This window comes from Acanthopagrus latus, chromosome 22 (genome assembly GCF_904848185.1).
Source record: "Acanthopagrus latus isolate v.2019 chromosome 22, fAcaLat1.1, whole genome shotgun sequence".
NCBI lineage: Eukaryota > Metazoa > Chordata > Actinopteri > Spariformes > Sparidae > Acanthopagrus > Acanthopagrus latus.
Window position 1 is genome coordinate 22773626 of NC_051060.1, and position 14877 is coordinate 22788502.

Genomic DNA, 14877 nt, shown 5'->3' on the forward strand with positions numbered 1-14877 from the left:
GAAAAAAAAAACAAAAAAAAAACAACCCAGATGCATGTCGATGCTCAAACGGGGCTTACTGATGCAATTCTGTTCTGTTCGAAAAACACCTGCAGCAATTTCTTTACCGAGCGCCCCCGAAGCTCAGCGGTATTTAAAACCCAGCACACCTTTGATCGACACGCATGATGCTTTTTTTTTTTTTTTTTTTCTCACCCGCTCGGAACCGATAGCAACAATGCATACTTAAAAACCTCGGGGAAAGGCTACAAATTAAAGGTTGAGTTTGTAAAAACAACTTTAGCTTCTTGTATTGCCGTCACGTCTCCCCCCCACCCCGTCTCGCTGCTTTTCCCCGAGTAAAACAGTCCAGTCCCTCGCACGGTCCCCGCACTGTAGCAACCCAAGGCCCGCTGATCAATGCAACCTTAATTTGAGAGCATGGATTATAATAGAGGCATTAGCGTCCATTGATTAGGAGCTCCGGTGAGGGGGGGCTGGATGCAGTATGAATGGACAGTCGATATAAACGTCACTTGCAATGACAAAGGCCCGCAGACCCCCTCAAAGCCACAGGGGGATTTAAATGTCAAGAACAAGCTTGATGTGAGCGGGAGTCGACCGGGCTTCACGTTTAGTTTGTTCTCCGTCTCACTGTCTTGTATTTCCAACCTTTCTTTTAAAATCCGTAACGTCCAAGTGGCATTTTTATGTTTCAGGCAAGCTCTCGTGACAAATGAGAGGAGCGGTGATGAAGACTTTGAGTAGGTTGTTATTGGTATTGATTATACCAATTAGGGCCAAAGCACCACAAGGCAGCGACACCTCAATTCAACTTTCTTACTTAGAAACAGAAAAAAAAAAACCAAAGACTCGGGTGGAAAAATCTGAAAAATGAAGCTTTGAGGATTGTAACAGCAGCAAAGGAGGAATTCAGGTGACTGAGCCACAGATTCGGACCAAAACGTAGAGCCGGACACGGTGGTTAAAACTTAGAATCAGTCCTTTAATGACAAACCAAACTTTACAAGGTGAAATGACCCAGATCGAAATGGCTGAATGTCACAGAGAACAGATTTACATTTCATTCTGCTCTTCACTACAGTGACGTCCAGTTGGTTTAGCAAATTATAGGATAACTCAGTGTGAGCTGTCACGACAACCAAATATTACTCATCCTGTACAGATGTATAAGTATCAATACTGGTAAGTATTGCAGTGTCTACGTGTTCTATTCATCCAAAAAAACAAGAGCACAAATATAATCAAAGACTTTCTTTCTGTCTGAATTAAAAAAATATAACATTTTCGCGGTCAATAAAGTCTCTTGTTGTACTCGACTCCGTGCTGTGATCACAATGTGTTGTTAGTAGCGGTGCTGAGATGCCGCAGCGTGACCTTTGACGGGATCGCTGCAGGTGCCGCCGAGCCCAACAACCTGCGAAGCTCTCCGCATGAAAGCTGTCCTCTTATAAAACCCATCAACTATTTTGAGCTTTATTTTTCCGACACGGGTCTATTCTGCATGCAAATGTGAAACGCATGCGTGTGAAAATTACCAGCGCCTCTGCGAGATAACGTGCATCTCGTCCCTGTAATGTCCTGTTTCCAATCTGAGATAACAGACAGTTTGGCTAGTTTAATCGGATTAATGAAACAATCGGGCAATCAGCAATCATTAGCCGGCCGAGCCTGAGAGCGAGCTTTTTTTTGGGGGGTGGTGGGAGGAGAAAGGGCTGAGGAAACAACAATAAATAGAGCCAATCGTCTTTATCGGTGAGCAGCACATTGCTCATCCACACCCTCAGCAGCCAGTCATCCGAACCCTAATTAACTCTTTGGAATTGGCTGTTTTTTTGGCCTCGATATTCCTCCCCAGTATTCGCTGCCGGAGACTGTCTCTATCGCTTTATTTTTTTTGGGTGGGAATATAATGATAACCTGGGCGTGCTGCAGGGCGAGGAAAAGCATGCCGGGGGCAATAATATCTCCACTCTGCTCGCACTTCTATCGACTTCTACCTGGTCTGACGGCCGGCCACCGAGAGCCACGATCCCAGACTGCCTCGGGTGAGAGGGAGGATCAACTTCTGACAACGCGGAGCCCCTTCTTTAATTTTATGGGATAAAATTACAGAGAAGTGTCCAGGACTCCTCAGAGTGGCTAACAAGGAAAGACGTATGGCCACACGGAGGCGTCCTGGCCGTCTCCTCGCTTGGCACAGGAGATCTACGGCATTGTTGTGGCTTCTATTCCTCTGTGGCACTGTGTGCTACCAGGCCTCCTTCCTCCTCCCTCTTCATCCTCCTCTCGTGAAGCATGAAGTAATAGCGGTGGCTGTGAAACTGCTACGCTTGCTGTTTCATTCAACCCCCCCCCGCCCAGTGGAGCATCTGGTCGGTTTTGAGCTGTGCAGTTTTGCGAGAACGCTCACCCCGGGCCCCTCAGTGTGAAGCTTCACCCACTAACACAGCGACGGCATCTTCAAGCAGAGCATTTTCATTTTCCACAGCTTATGCTAAATACGGCTCTCTGATGCAGCTGGAGGTAGCTGCTGGAGACCGAGAGAGGGGGAGAGACGGGGGAGAGGCGGAGGGTTGGAGGGCAGGGTTGTGGCGGAGGCTAGGCGGGGACATGCTGGGCTCATGGGAGAACGAGGAGTATGACAGGGAGATGGGCTCGGGCGGGGTGAAGGGGTGAATCGTGTTGTCATGTTTGGCGGCAGCTCGGGGGGGGTAAAGGCTAATTTGACGTCTGGAGGGGAGGGACGAGAGAGGAGACGCGGTGAGGCTAATGTGGAGCGATGCAGAGGGGGAATGAGCTGAACACTCAACTCACTCTAACAGTCAGGTTCGCTCATTCAGTTTATTCCCACGGAGGGCTGATGTACGAGCCAGGCAGACGGAGTGGGTGGGACGGAGAGCGAGATATGAAAGCGGGAGCAGGGGAAAGAAGAGAAATGCGAGCTCAGGGCATAAGTAGGAGTGTTACATCATGGAATTGTAAAAGATTCGGTCAGGTGGGAGTTTGTCTCCTCCAGGACTGAATTTAAAACCTCTCTCTCTACAAAAAAAACCCCGAAAAACATCCCTGCCTGATAACTCACAGAGCCTATTATTCCACAATCCTCCACTGGCAGGTCAAGCAGCAGCCTGCACCAGCGAAGCCCCCAGGACAGAGCGCTGCACCGCGGGGGGAACTCTGCCGCTGTTCTCCCCCCCCCCCACAACCACCCGCTGGCAGAACAAACTACCCAGACACCCAGGGGCACGGCGCGCTATGGGTGCTTTTAAAGAACAGGCCTCCAGAGCTTTTCTTTATTTTTAGCAGGGCATTTTCATGTTCATTAGCAAGTAGCCTGCCGCTTGTTGTTTTTTTTAAATTTGCATTCCTGGTGTGGTTTCCCCTCTATTCCTCTACTCCTGCTTCAGAGAGCCTCTGCTAAAGCGAACAGTGTCATCAGACGATGCAGAAACGCGGCGCTGGCATCACCTCTCAGCTCAAGTTGTAGTTGTTGTCAGCGATGGAGCTGCGTCCACCTGGCGAAGTCGGGCATCCTCCTCTGACCTGCTTCTTTGTTTTTGCTTTTTTTTTTTTCCCAGCTGAAAGGGTCACGAGACAGTTGTGTCGAGTTTGAGAAGTTTATAGGGAGAAATCTCACTTTGACAGACCTCGTAACTACTGAACAATGTGACGAGGAGCCCTGAAACCAGACGCTGATGTTTTTGTGAAGAGTCACAAGTCAAAACGCTGCTGCAATCTTAGAAAGCTGACATCTTTACGTTACGTCTGGACAAACTTTCTGCTCCACACGCTTCTGTAACTAAAACAAAGCCTGTTCCTTACATTTATTTTCCATATTCTAAGAAAAATTAAGCATTTCCAACAGCACTTTGTATTGTAAACTGAAACTTTTGATATTTGAACATAGATAAACAATGATTACTTTGTGAGAATGCAAAATATCACAGCTCCCACAGTGCATGAACACCTGTTACATGGTTAGCTGTGATTTAAATTCAGCTCTATTTATGTGTCCAAAAAATGTGAAGGTGTAAAAAATAAAGAAATGTGGTCGAGTGGAAGTACGACGTGAAATGGAAAAATGGAATTAAAGGTAGAAAAACCTAAACATACTGTACTTCTGTGAATATAAGGGGTGTATTAACTGCACATAGAAGTCACGGTCGGGTTCATATCCTGGTTCAGGAGTCTGTGACTCACAGTTTGTGACTTTGCAATAGCCTGAAATAACAAACGAATGCATGAGGATGTGCTGATGATTATCATCTGGGTCGTGGCGTTGAATGTTGAATGCACGTTTCCGTTCATGAGCGTTACAATGACGGCGCGGTGCTGACACAGAACTTCCTCTCTCTGTTGCTGTCGGTGCAGGTGGGTCCTCCAGCGCCGGCATTTCATTTGCATTCTCATTTACCAGCCAATCAGCCCCTCTTATTTTGTGCTAACTTCAGCACGTGTTGCTAATAGCGGAGGGATAAAAGCTTCCCGCGTGGAGCTCGTGCTTGTTTTGGTTTTGGTTATGTCGGCCGCGGAGGTTTCGGGCACGAATACATGAACCAACTTAAGTTAATGTACTTAGTTTCAGTCCGGCACAGTTTGCCCACTGGGGTTTGGGTTATGTAACTACATCATGGACTGCATCATTATTAATTTAGCCTGATTGTCGTTGGATAATTCATGCCACTCATACGTGTATTGTCTCCGTGCCACAGGGTGGCATTCAAATCCTGACGTGCGGCAAACAGACAAAGTCAAATATTTTATTCACGTCGCTGCAGACAAAAGGTTACTCTGATTCATTGTCTCTGCTCGGCTCTTCTCTCTCTCTCACTCCGCCGTCCTCCCGTCTCTTCCCCCTCTCCTCTCTGTCTTTTCCCCTCCGTTTCTCAGGAGAGCTCATTCTTTCAAGCTTATTTCCCATGAGCCTCCGCTGATTGTGCGATTGCAATCACCCCTACGCAGCTGCCATGGTGACAAGTAAGAGTGTATTCTTGCTCCGAGCGCAAATTTAACAGCACATTCGATGACATAAGCAGAATGAGGTGTGTGTGTGTAGCGGTGTGTATTGTGTGCATGTGTAGAGTGCGCCTAATTTATCTAACTGACTTTTACCCATCAGGAAAAAAAAAAAGGCAACGGGTGTCAGGAACCGGAGCGTTATCTCCTGCTGTCTGGCTGCGTGTAGCGTATGAGCGTTATTGCATCAGAAAATGAGAAATGCCAACAGATATAGTACAGTTATATGTCAATTTGTCAGCAGCTCCTCCTCTGGGGGTATCGGGTTTGTCAGTGAATGGAGGTTTTATGAGAGCTGTCTGTCTGTGCGTCTCTGTATCTTCTACAGAAACCTCTCAGAGGAGTGGAGGATGCCCTTGCTTGTGTCAGACCAGTGTGTCAGAGCAATCTGTTTTGACAGGCTCAGAGAGATGTTTGATAGCGAGGTGCCTTTTTCCCGTCCGGAGAAGGAAATTGGATGGCATTTTTGGTTTCTGTCATACATGCCTGACTAACCAGTAGAGTCACTGTAAGCAGGAGATATATATATATATATATATATATATATATATATATATATATATATATATATATATATATATATATATATAGACACACACAAACTCAAGTATATTATGCCATCCCCTGCAGAATTTTTCCCAATTATGAGAGTGGCAGGTGGTTTTGCGCTGTGTAACAGGCCTTGAGTAAATTATGGTGAATACGGGAAGAAATAACACCTGAAAAACCCAATTTCACACCACATAAAACTGTACATCAAGCAGCTAATTGCTATTCTGAATGTACTCTCTTGTGTTTTTGTTCGCCGTCAGAGGCAGTCAAGCCGAAGCAGTATCGCAGACACCGAGCTTAAAAGTCTGATGTCACACCGGTCAATGCCGAGCCCCCGAGTCTCCTCTGCTGGTATCTACAGTACGCAGCTTTTTCTTATTGAATCCGTCCACACTTGACTGACTGAATGTGTCCTGGAGCTGCTAATGCACCCCCCCCCCCCTTTCAGTCTCTGCCTTTTACTCAACTCTCCTGCCTTTTCTCATTCACACTCACATCTCCCTCTTCCTCACCCCCCTTTTTTTTGTTTTTCATTTCCGTCCACCTCCTTTATCTCGCTCGTCCCTTTTTTTTCCCACCAGACGATGCTTTTCATTCCTCAGGTTTCGTACGCCATCTCCCTCTTTGTTTCACTCCCTTCTGCTTTCATTTCCTTCTCTTTCCCGTCATCTCGCGTGTCTTTTCTCTCTTTTTTTTTTAATTCCACTCCAGATCACATCACGGGCCGCGGCTCCAGTCAGACAGTACAGACAGATGCGCACATTTCTTTTAATCATATCATTAATACAGTCCACTCCGACAAAGCGCAGGATATCAAACAATTATTCATGAAACGATATTAAAGGCTGAGCTTGACTGTTTTTTTTATTTTTTTTATCCCACATATAGAGCAACACGCTCCGTCTAAGAGTCGCTTTAGGCGATGATCGCGCTGCTGAGTGCTGGAGTGCCGTTAATTTGTCTTCTATGATTAAAGAGCAGCCTGGCCAACCATGCAGGTAAGCAGAGAGCAGTCGGAGTTGAAGTTGAGAGGCGACAGACTAATACAACACCGCTGTGTGAGCGAAATGCAGCCTCCACATTCGCTTTAATGGGACTGATGGTTTATCAGACTGAGGGCTGGTAAAAAGAAAGAAAGACAGAAAAAGGAACAAGCAGGGTCGTCTTGAATAGAGAGCTGAGCACGTCTTTGTCTCCCTGATTTTTTCTGCAACAGCACGTGGAAAACACGGAGGACTGAACCTGCCAACATCACTTGTATTTGCAAATGGAAATACAGAAATGAAGTCTCGAAAATAAAGAATGTGAATACGCAGGGGAGTTATACAAAAGCATAGACTACAAAGGCACATATATCAAATATCGCCTCTGTTTACTTTAAATATCATTTTTTCAGACAGACAGGCCACTTGGCAGTTTCATTTCTCTGTTGAAAAAGTCCAACACAGTGGCCAATCACATACCTGCAAGCTCACATACTAAAGACTTGTTTGCTGCAAATGCTGATTATCTGGAAACTGTCATGAGGAAAGCTAAAGCCACTGGAGACCCACATCCACTGCAGCCTTCCAGTTATGTAATTTAGGGTCTTGTTTACACTATAGATAAAAAAAGAGAGTCATTTCATGGGGCTCTATGTAACAATCTGCAGCAGTTTTCATGCGTTAATCACTTTTTTATTGGTGAGCGGATTGTAACGTGATGTGAAAATCGGAGGACGTGACCTTACAGACGAGTGACGAGTGCCTCCCTCCGAATCAATCGCAGAAAACACAGGACACGCCGGATCGCTCTGCAGAACAGGTGCAACAAAACCTCCCTGCTCAGCTCGTCTTTAATCAGCCTTTTGCAGTCAACTAGATAACTTATATTGTGTTTATCTGCTCTTTGCCCCACACTGCTTGTTTGTAGTGTGTATCCACTAATGCACTTCCAACCATTATTCAGTCCTCCTCCTCCTTCTTGCGCTCTTTTCCCCGAGGAGAGGTTCAGTATTTTCGCCTGAGAGTGCTGGATGGGGTTTAGCAAAACGTCCACGTCCTGCAGCTCCCTCCCTCCACCTCCTCAGCCTCTCCCCATCCAGACGTCACCCGATTACCAAAAACATGGAGATTGATGATGCAAGTTGCTATATGAGCTGTATGTTAGATGTTACCAGCTGCTGATGTGGACCAGGATGAAACAGACCGAGACACCCCCGCTGATTTCAGAGTCAAACCTCCTGACCGCGTTACTCAAACTGGCCTCACCGGATCATATTTTATCGTCTCGCCGGTGCTGGAAACCAAACCTGACATCATCAGGAATTCAGCCGCCTCGCGAGGTAAACTCAAAACATCCCCAAAGTAAAGTTGTTTTTCTCCTTCTTCTTCTTATTCCTGTTTGAGCGAGGCAGCACGCAACACAAGGAGCAGCCTGCGATGCTACGGGCTACATTGTAATGCGGAGATATCACAGCACGACATTTTCTGCAGTGCTTGAGATTGTTTAACCCCGAGTCCAGGTAGCACCGCCGAGGAGAGTTTCATATCCGTGTAGTCAGAGTTGCATAAAAAATGGACTTCTCTGATGTGAGTCTCTGCCGTAAAACTGTCACCGTCACAACTTCCACCTCCCATCCAGTGTTTGTTGTGGAGCTCATTCGGGTCAAAGTCCAAATGAACTGAACTCTTGTTGCAGAAATTCACTTGTGTGTGCCGCCAAAGCTCCTGCAGCTGCTCTCTCTACGTTGGAAATGATGCCTCTTGTTCTGAGCTCGGTGTTGAACTTCTGCTGTGACGTAGTGTCGCTCTAAACTTTGCTTTCTAATCACTGTTGCAGTGCTCACAACAGGGAGTAATCCAGAAACCCAAAGCTTTACTCTGCCAGTAACTCTTAAGTATCGTCACACGGGCCTTTGTTGAAACATTTACACCTGAATGGACACCGGGATGGTTTTAGAAGTCCTGGCGGTCCAATCCTCCTGGTCTTTTTATTTCCAGAGGATAATCATGAACTCTGGGTTTGGTTTATGTGAAGAAGGACTTGCTCTGACTTACATCACCGTCTTGAGTTTGTGAGAAAAACAGGTGACACTGATTTGTTGCTGGATTGCTGGAAAATGTCTGACAGTTTCCACCTGAGGACCCCGATGGTGACGAAGCGGCATGAGGCAACACCAGGTTATCCCCCGTTTATGGAACGTTTTGATCGTTATTCAAAGGATTGTGGGAGTTTTTAGGCTTTAAGAAGTCAGGCGACATAATTTAACGAGCAACAAGTTACCTATCTGGAAGAGGTCACGGTGGATGAGTGGGTCAAAACACAGGATTGTCACCCAGGACTTTGCCTTCAGGGCTTTTCTGACAGAAACGCCGGGAGCATTTACTGTAAATATGACAAATAAAAAGCAGCAGTTGGAGTTCAGTCAGACAAAAACTACCGCTTGGCAATCACATAACGCCATATGTTGCTTATTTCCGCAGCGTTTCGCTAACAATCAACCCGTTTGTGAGTGTTGATGCAGCCGATGAGAATTGGTGGAGGTCATTTTGTCAGGCTGGCGGCGTCTCTTCAGCGTGAGACCTCCCGGCATTGCTTTCTAACGCTGAAAGGATATTGGAGGTGACATTAAATAACCCCAACAACTCCAAAGACTATTGAAGTTTTGAAAGCAGGAGACAGCGTTTCTCCCCCACCAACAACTTGAGCCAAGCAGTTGATACGAAATTGTGAGGAGGAAGCACCCGAATGACGTCTGGGGGTCAAGTCAGTCAATGTTAACACAGCCGGAAAATAGTGTGAGATGAAGTCTCCAGTGAAGGACTGACCCTCTGTATGAAGTGTATAATGTGAAGTCTGCTATACCAACAAAAAGGGTTAAATGAAACTGCTTTTCGCGTCTTACCAACCGCTCAAAGATACAAACTTTGTGATGCCACGCTCGAGTCACAGACACACAAACACACTGCGCACTGCGCTCTGTGGACCGTGTCTCTGCTGGAGATGCTCTGAACTTTAAATGACTCAATGAAGACGTTCTAAATGTCAGATGTCTCGTTTTCTTATTTCCTCTCACTTTTGCTGTTTGTCCCTTTTGCATTTTATTTTATTTTTTGTTTTTCCTACTCCACACTCCACCCTTCGCTCATTTTCTCTCCCATCTCGTCCCATCTCCTCTCTTCTTTACTAATTGTCCCTGTAGCCGCGGGCACGAAAGCAGACGGGGAGACGATTACACAGAATTTGCCGTTATGTAATTCATTATCTCTCCGCTCCGTCTTGATTGGCTAACTTGGACGCGGTGGGTGATGGGGGGTGGGGTGAAGAGAGCCTTGGCAGCGTGGAGGGAGAGGAATAAAAGACACTTTCCACACGGTGCACAGAGTAAAAGGACGGCCAAGGAGTGTGGTGGCTGGCCCAGTGTTCATACATGGGTCATTGGTTCCAATATATATCTGAAAAGAAAGAAAGATGGGAGGAGGCGACATCACTGAGACCAGCTGCTGCCCCTCCTCCTCTGTCCTTCATCTTTAACAATAACACGCTGCTTCTTCTTCTTCTTCTACTTCTTTTTCTTCTACTTCTTCCGTCCCCCTTGATGCAGCAATTGTTTCTCAAGTTGAACTGCATGCAGGGAAACAAACCCAAATCAGAGCACTTCGTTATTATAAATCACAACATGCACGTCTAGTTCCTCCCGTGTTTCATTCATTATCCATGTGTCTGGAACGAGTCGTGCCAGAAGACAGCAGGCGACGACGTAAATAAATAAAAAAATCTGCGCTCTTTGTTCCAGGTCGCAGGTTGTATGAATGTGGGGAACCTGACAAATTGTACTCGTCGCTGCTTACTGATTGATCATCAACTGAAAAGACGATTGTCAGTGAAAATGCTGAGGGACTTCAGACCGTATTTTTAGAGACAACAACATATTTGGAAACCGATTAGCTACTGTTAGACGGCAGCTGACGTTAGCATTCAATAGCTAAAATGACCATTTGATAGGAGAGACGTACATTTATTCAAAGATACACTTGTTTAAGCCTAAAAGTGAAACTCAGTAGATGTAATTCAACAATAATGTTCGCTAGGAAGCGGCTGAATGCTAACACGAGCTAATGGAGCTATCAGATACATTGTTTTAGCTTGATATCTCCCCACATTTTCATCTTTTCAGCTGCTTATTAATCAGGAGGTGGTGAAATAATAACGATTTATCGGAGTCACTGTTTTTATCAGACTCGCAACTTGGAATTTGCTCACTGGACGTTTTAGCTTCCCATCCTGAGCGTGACGTCAGAGGACAGACCGCAACCCAAATTAAATCAAATGACGGGTGTTCTCCATTAATTCTAAGACACTAGTAAAAACCCCTTGGCACTGCTTTGACCACGCAGCAGGAGAAAAGACCGACACAAAAAGAATAATCTGATTCAGAGGTTGGAGATAGAAGAATAATTGTCTTCTGGATTTTTTTTTTCTTGTATTAAACGAGTCAGAGCGCAATAATGAAAAGGGCGCCGGTTCAAATGAACCAAAATTTTGCAAGGTCACACTAATTCACTGTAGGCTCAATAGATGCTATCTGGAAAGGAAGAGGGAGACGGAGGAGACGGAGGAGACGAGTCGCAGCGGACAGAGAAAGAAAAGGATCAGACGGAGGAGACATTGTGTGGAGGAACGAGACGGAGCGAGTGAGAAACAGTCACAAAGAAGCGGGCGGACAGAGGCGGCTTATAGCAGGACCGCCGTCCCCGGCATTGTGTATTTGTCATCATCCCCCTGATTCACCGCCGTGTTACATAACACTGAGCAGAAGGCCACGATTTTTTTTTTTTTTTTATATAATAAGTGCTCACTGCAGGACGCGTCTGTCTCAGTGTGCCATTTAGTTTTGTATTCAGACTTTTGTAGGAGCAAGCCAAGAACATGAACTCGTAAAAAAAACCTTCTCAGCAAACCTGGACAGCAAAACAGCCTCTGCTGACTTCTGACCTCCGGGGAAAAGACACGGCGCTCACGTATCTTCTGTTCCAGGATCCATTTTTCATCACCAGACTGAATTCCCTGGCCGACTGTGGGATCTGCTCGGTCTGTTAGTAACTGAATGAATGAAAAATCAACCTGGAGTATTTCCCATTATTTATGTAGGAGCAAAGAAACTACAAGTGTAAGCATGTTTCTGTCGGGAGCTTTATTTAATGTATAGTGTGAGAGAGGTGATGGTGGAGTTATAGCTTGTGTATTAGGCGGTTGTAACTGTCCTATAGATTCCATCCGCAGTGTCAGAAACACCTACACACACACCGGTCCATCACCGCTGCCAAGATACGACATGCAGATCTCCTCCAAACAGCGAGTTTCTGCCGGTAGCGCTGCAGACGGTTGATAGTGCCAGACGACATTAAGCGAGCGGTAGAAGTTATCTGCTCCTTTTCTTTTCAGGACACACATTTAGCAAAACTTATCTCCACGGCGAACCCTGAGTTCATCTCTCTCTGCCACAGGGAATGAAAGAATGGGAACACAGGAACCAAACGGCTGTAGTCGTCAAGGTGAAGCTTCCTCAGGACTTCCTGCTGCACCGTCAAGCTCCAAAGACGTCGGTGAAATAGCGAGACGTGGGTCAAATCCCAACGCACCCCCTGCCCCGGACCACTTAGCCTGATTCTTGTTGGGCAAAGAAAAGTTAAGGTGAAGTGTTAGCGCTACATGGCATTTCAGGAGGAATCTTTGTCGTTTCACTGTATTTGGTGCCCTTCTTTGTAACAAACACAAAGCGATGGCTGCTAGTTGGCTGATTTTTCCTGTCCTGCATTTTGTCCAGCTGCTGCACTCAGGTTAGGGCCACTGGCTGCTAATGCTAGCACTTAAAGCACCAAAAAATGGATATCAGGACTTTCTCTTCCCCGCACTTGTCATTATGTTCAGTCTTATTAGCAGTTTGTGGCATTAGAACTGAGTTGGAGTTAATTTGTCTGCTTATCAATGCAGATAAATCATTTCATTTAGCTCGTTTTGCTTCCCACACGGACTCTTCTGCATGCAGCCTGTTTTGGTTTTTGCGAAAAAAGCGTCCCATACACGAGGTACCAAGGCAGGCAGGCAGGCAGGCAGGCAGGAGAACAAAAAAGCAAGCTGTAATGATCTGAACCTGATGTCATATTACAGCAGACATCAAAAAGCAGAGCAAAACTAAATAAACCAGTACAAAGCGCGGAGAGACGAGGAACAAAAGGCAGCTACAGAACTAAAACACAGCGAGCAAAATGCAGGAGTGGGAAACTGAAGTCGGAACAGGACTGACGTGAGAAAAACAGACACACTGACAAAGAGAGACGCAAAGACACAAAGTTAAATACACAACGGAGACAGAAGACTAAGAAGGGACAGCTGGAACTAACAGGGAAATCAAGACGGAGTGACGTGAGGATGACTCTGACAAAATGAAACTGAAACCTGAGACTGCGACCCAGCTCAAACCCACCGGTAACATAACTGGCCGTTACTACTCAGACCGCAAACACACTACAAATGGAAACCAGGACAGTTATACAAAGATTCTGCATCCATAAGCAGATATCTGTTCAGAGAGATTAGGGGCGCTGTGACTACGTAATGTGCTTACGCACAGCGGAGCTTTGAGCTAAATACTAATGTCAGCCTGCTAACGGTTATGTGTGTAGAGTATGTAGTGACGCTCTAACCTCCGTAACCAGCAGCTATAAATCAAGTCTGAAGAGTCGCTGTGTGTCGGAGCTCCTTCGGTCCTGCGGTGACGCTTTCAGTTTGTTCTTGCGGAGCTTTTTTAAATCCTTCAATCTGTGATATCATCCACGTGCAAAGATGTCGCTCATGCAAACAATCTGCTGTTGAAACATGATTTTTTTTCTGTCACCTTGTCATTGTAACCACAGTGCTCATTAGATCTGACTCCGTATTTCACAGCCAGCGCGGCGCCACAGAGGGCGTCTGGTGGCATCCTGTTTACACATGTGTTGTTTGGTTTCAACGAGGGTCTAATGATGAGTGAACTTTTATTTTTCTCCCTCCCAACCCCCAAAGTAAACTGAATGAGAATAAACTGTCAGTGAGCTTTGCCAAAATGACTCTCCAGACACCTTCTGTTTATCTCTTTCAGTGAATAACATCTTGTTACAGTAGATAATCAAATTTGAATTTAAAGCGGTGATTAGGCAAAGCACATCGACAATCTTTCATTTTAAATGCACGTCGGCGCGCACAAAGACGCCCGAACACTCTCACGCTTGACCGTCTGAATTGCACCATCATCACGCGAGCGGTTTGCATCTGTCTTGTCTAGTGTTTGCTCGAGACGGCTGCGTTTAAATCTAATGAGCCTCACTGAGACTGAGCTCCTGGCTCCAGTGAGGTTGTGCGAGGCGTGTGGAACCTAATCCTCTCTCGCACAGATCACTGACTTACAGCGATCAGCTAATAACTCTGCCAACTCTCTCATTAACCGCTCTCAGTAACTCTGGTCTGGCGCCTGTGAACCCCACGCTCAACACACACACACACACACACACTCAACACACACACACACACACACACTAAACACACACACACGACTGCTTGCAGCAGATTAAAGCAGTGAGTTGTGCCTCCACATGCAAACATAAGCGCACATGATCTCACAAAACCCTGCGTCATTTCCCAAACCTCGTATTTTGACTCTGATCACCTCAAATATCTAGCTGAAAATTCTTATATTAAACATGAACAGCAACATTTTTAATAGTCAAACAAATATTGTCATTTCTTCAGTAACAAATAAAACATACATACAGGAAAATATCGAATAGTCGGTAAAGCAGTCGCTGAAGCCAGTCGACAGAAAAGTGAAAGTACCTTTTTAATCGATGCTACGGCAGCAGCTATGCTAACCACTTAGGAAGCCGCCATTGTTGCTTTTCTCACTGGGTGTCAAACTTAAAGGTGCAATATGTAAGAACTGGCGCCCCGGTAGCTCAGTTTGTTGGGGCGCTGCTGTCCTCGCTGCAACAGCCGAGGGGTTCGGGTTCAGCCGGTGGCGCTCGGCTGAATGTCGTCTCGTCTCTTTCAACCCATTTCCCGTCATCGCTTAACGCTACCTTGGCTACCTGTTGAATTCACACTCCCAAGAATTAGGAGCAGCGAGTCACCTGCTAACTGCTGCAAACTTTAATGTTTATCCATATCAGGTACTTACAAGCCATTTACAACGGCAGGTGGATTCTTTAAAGTTCTTTTTCGTTGCAATTGTTAGAAATACGGTTGAACAATTGCTTTAAATTCCTGCATAAATTGACTCATATGGATGTT

General features: G+C 45.9%; 1 long non-coding RNA gene across 2 annotated transcripts in view; it reads left to right on the forward strand.

Annotated features, from left to right (window-relative positions):
• The window catches only part of LOC119012666, a 28078-nt gene extending 14420 nt beyond the window's left edge, over nucleotides 1-13658 (forward strand). For both annotated transcript variants that reach the window (XR_005072555.1, XR_005072554.1), the window contains exons 3-5: nucleotides 5832-5931; nucleotides 6460-6569; nucleotides 12060-13658. This is a non-coding gene — a long non-coding RNA (uncharacterized LOC119012666). The remainder of the gene's footprint in view (nucleotides 1-5831; nucleotides 5932-6459; nucleotides 6570-12059) is intronic.
• Nucleotides 13659-14877: the final 1219 nt, after the last annotated feature.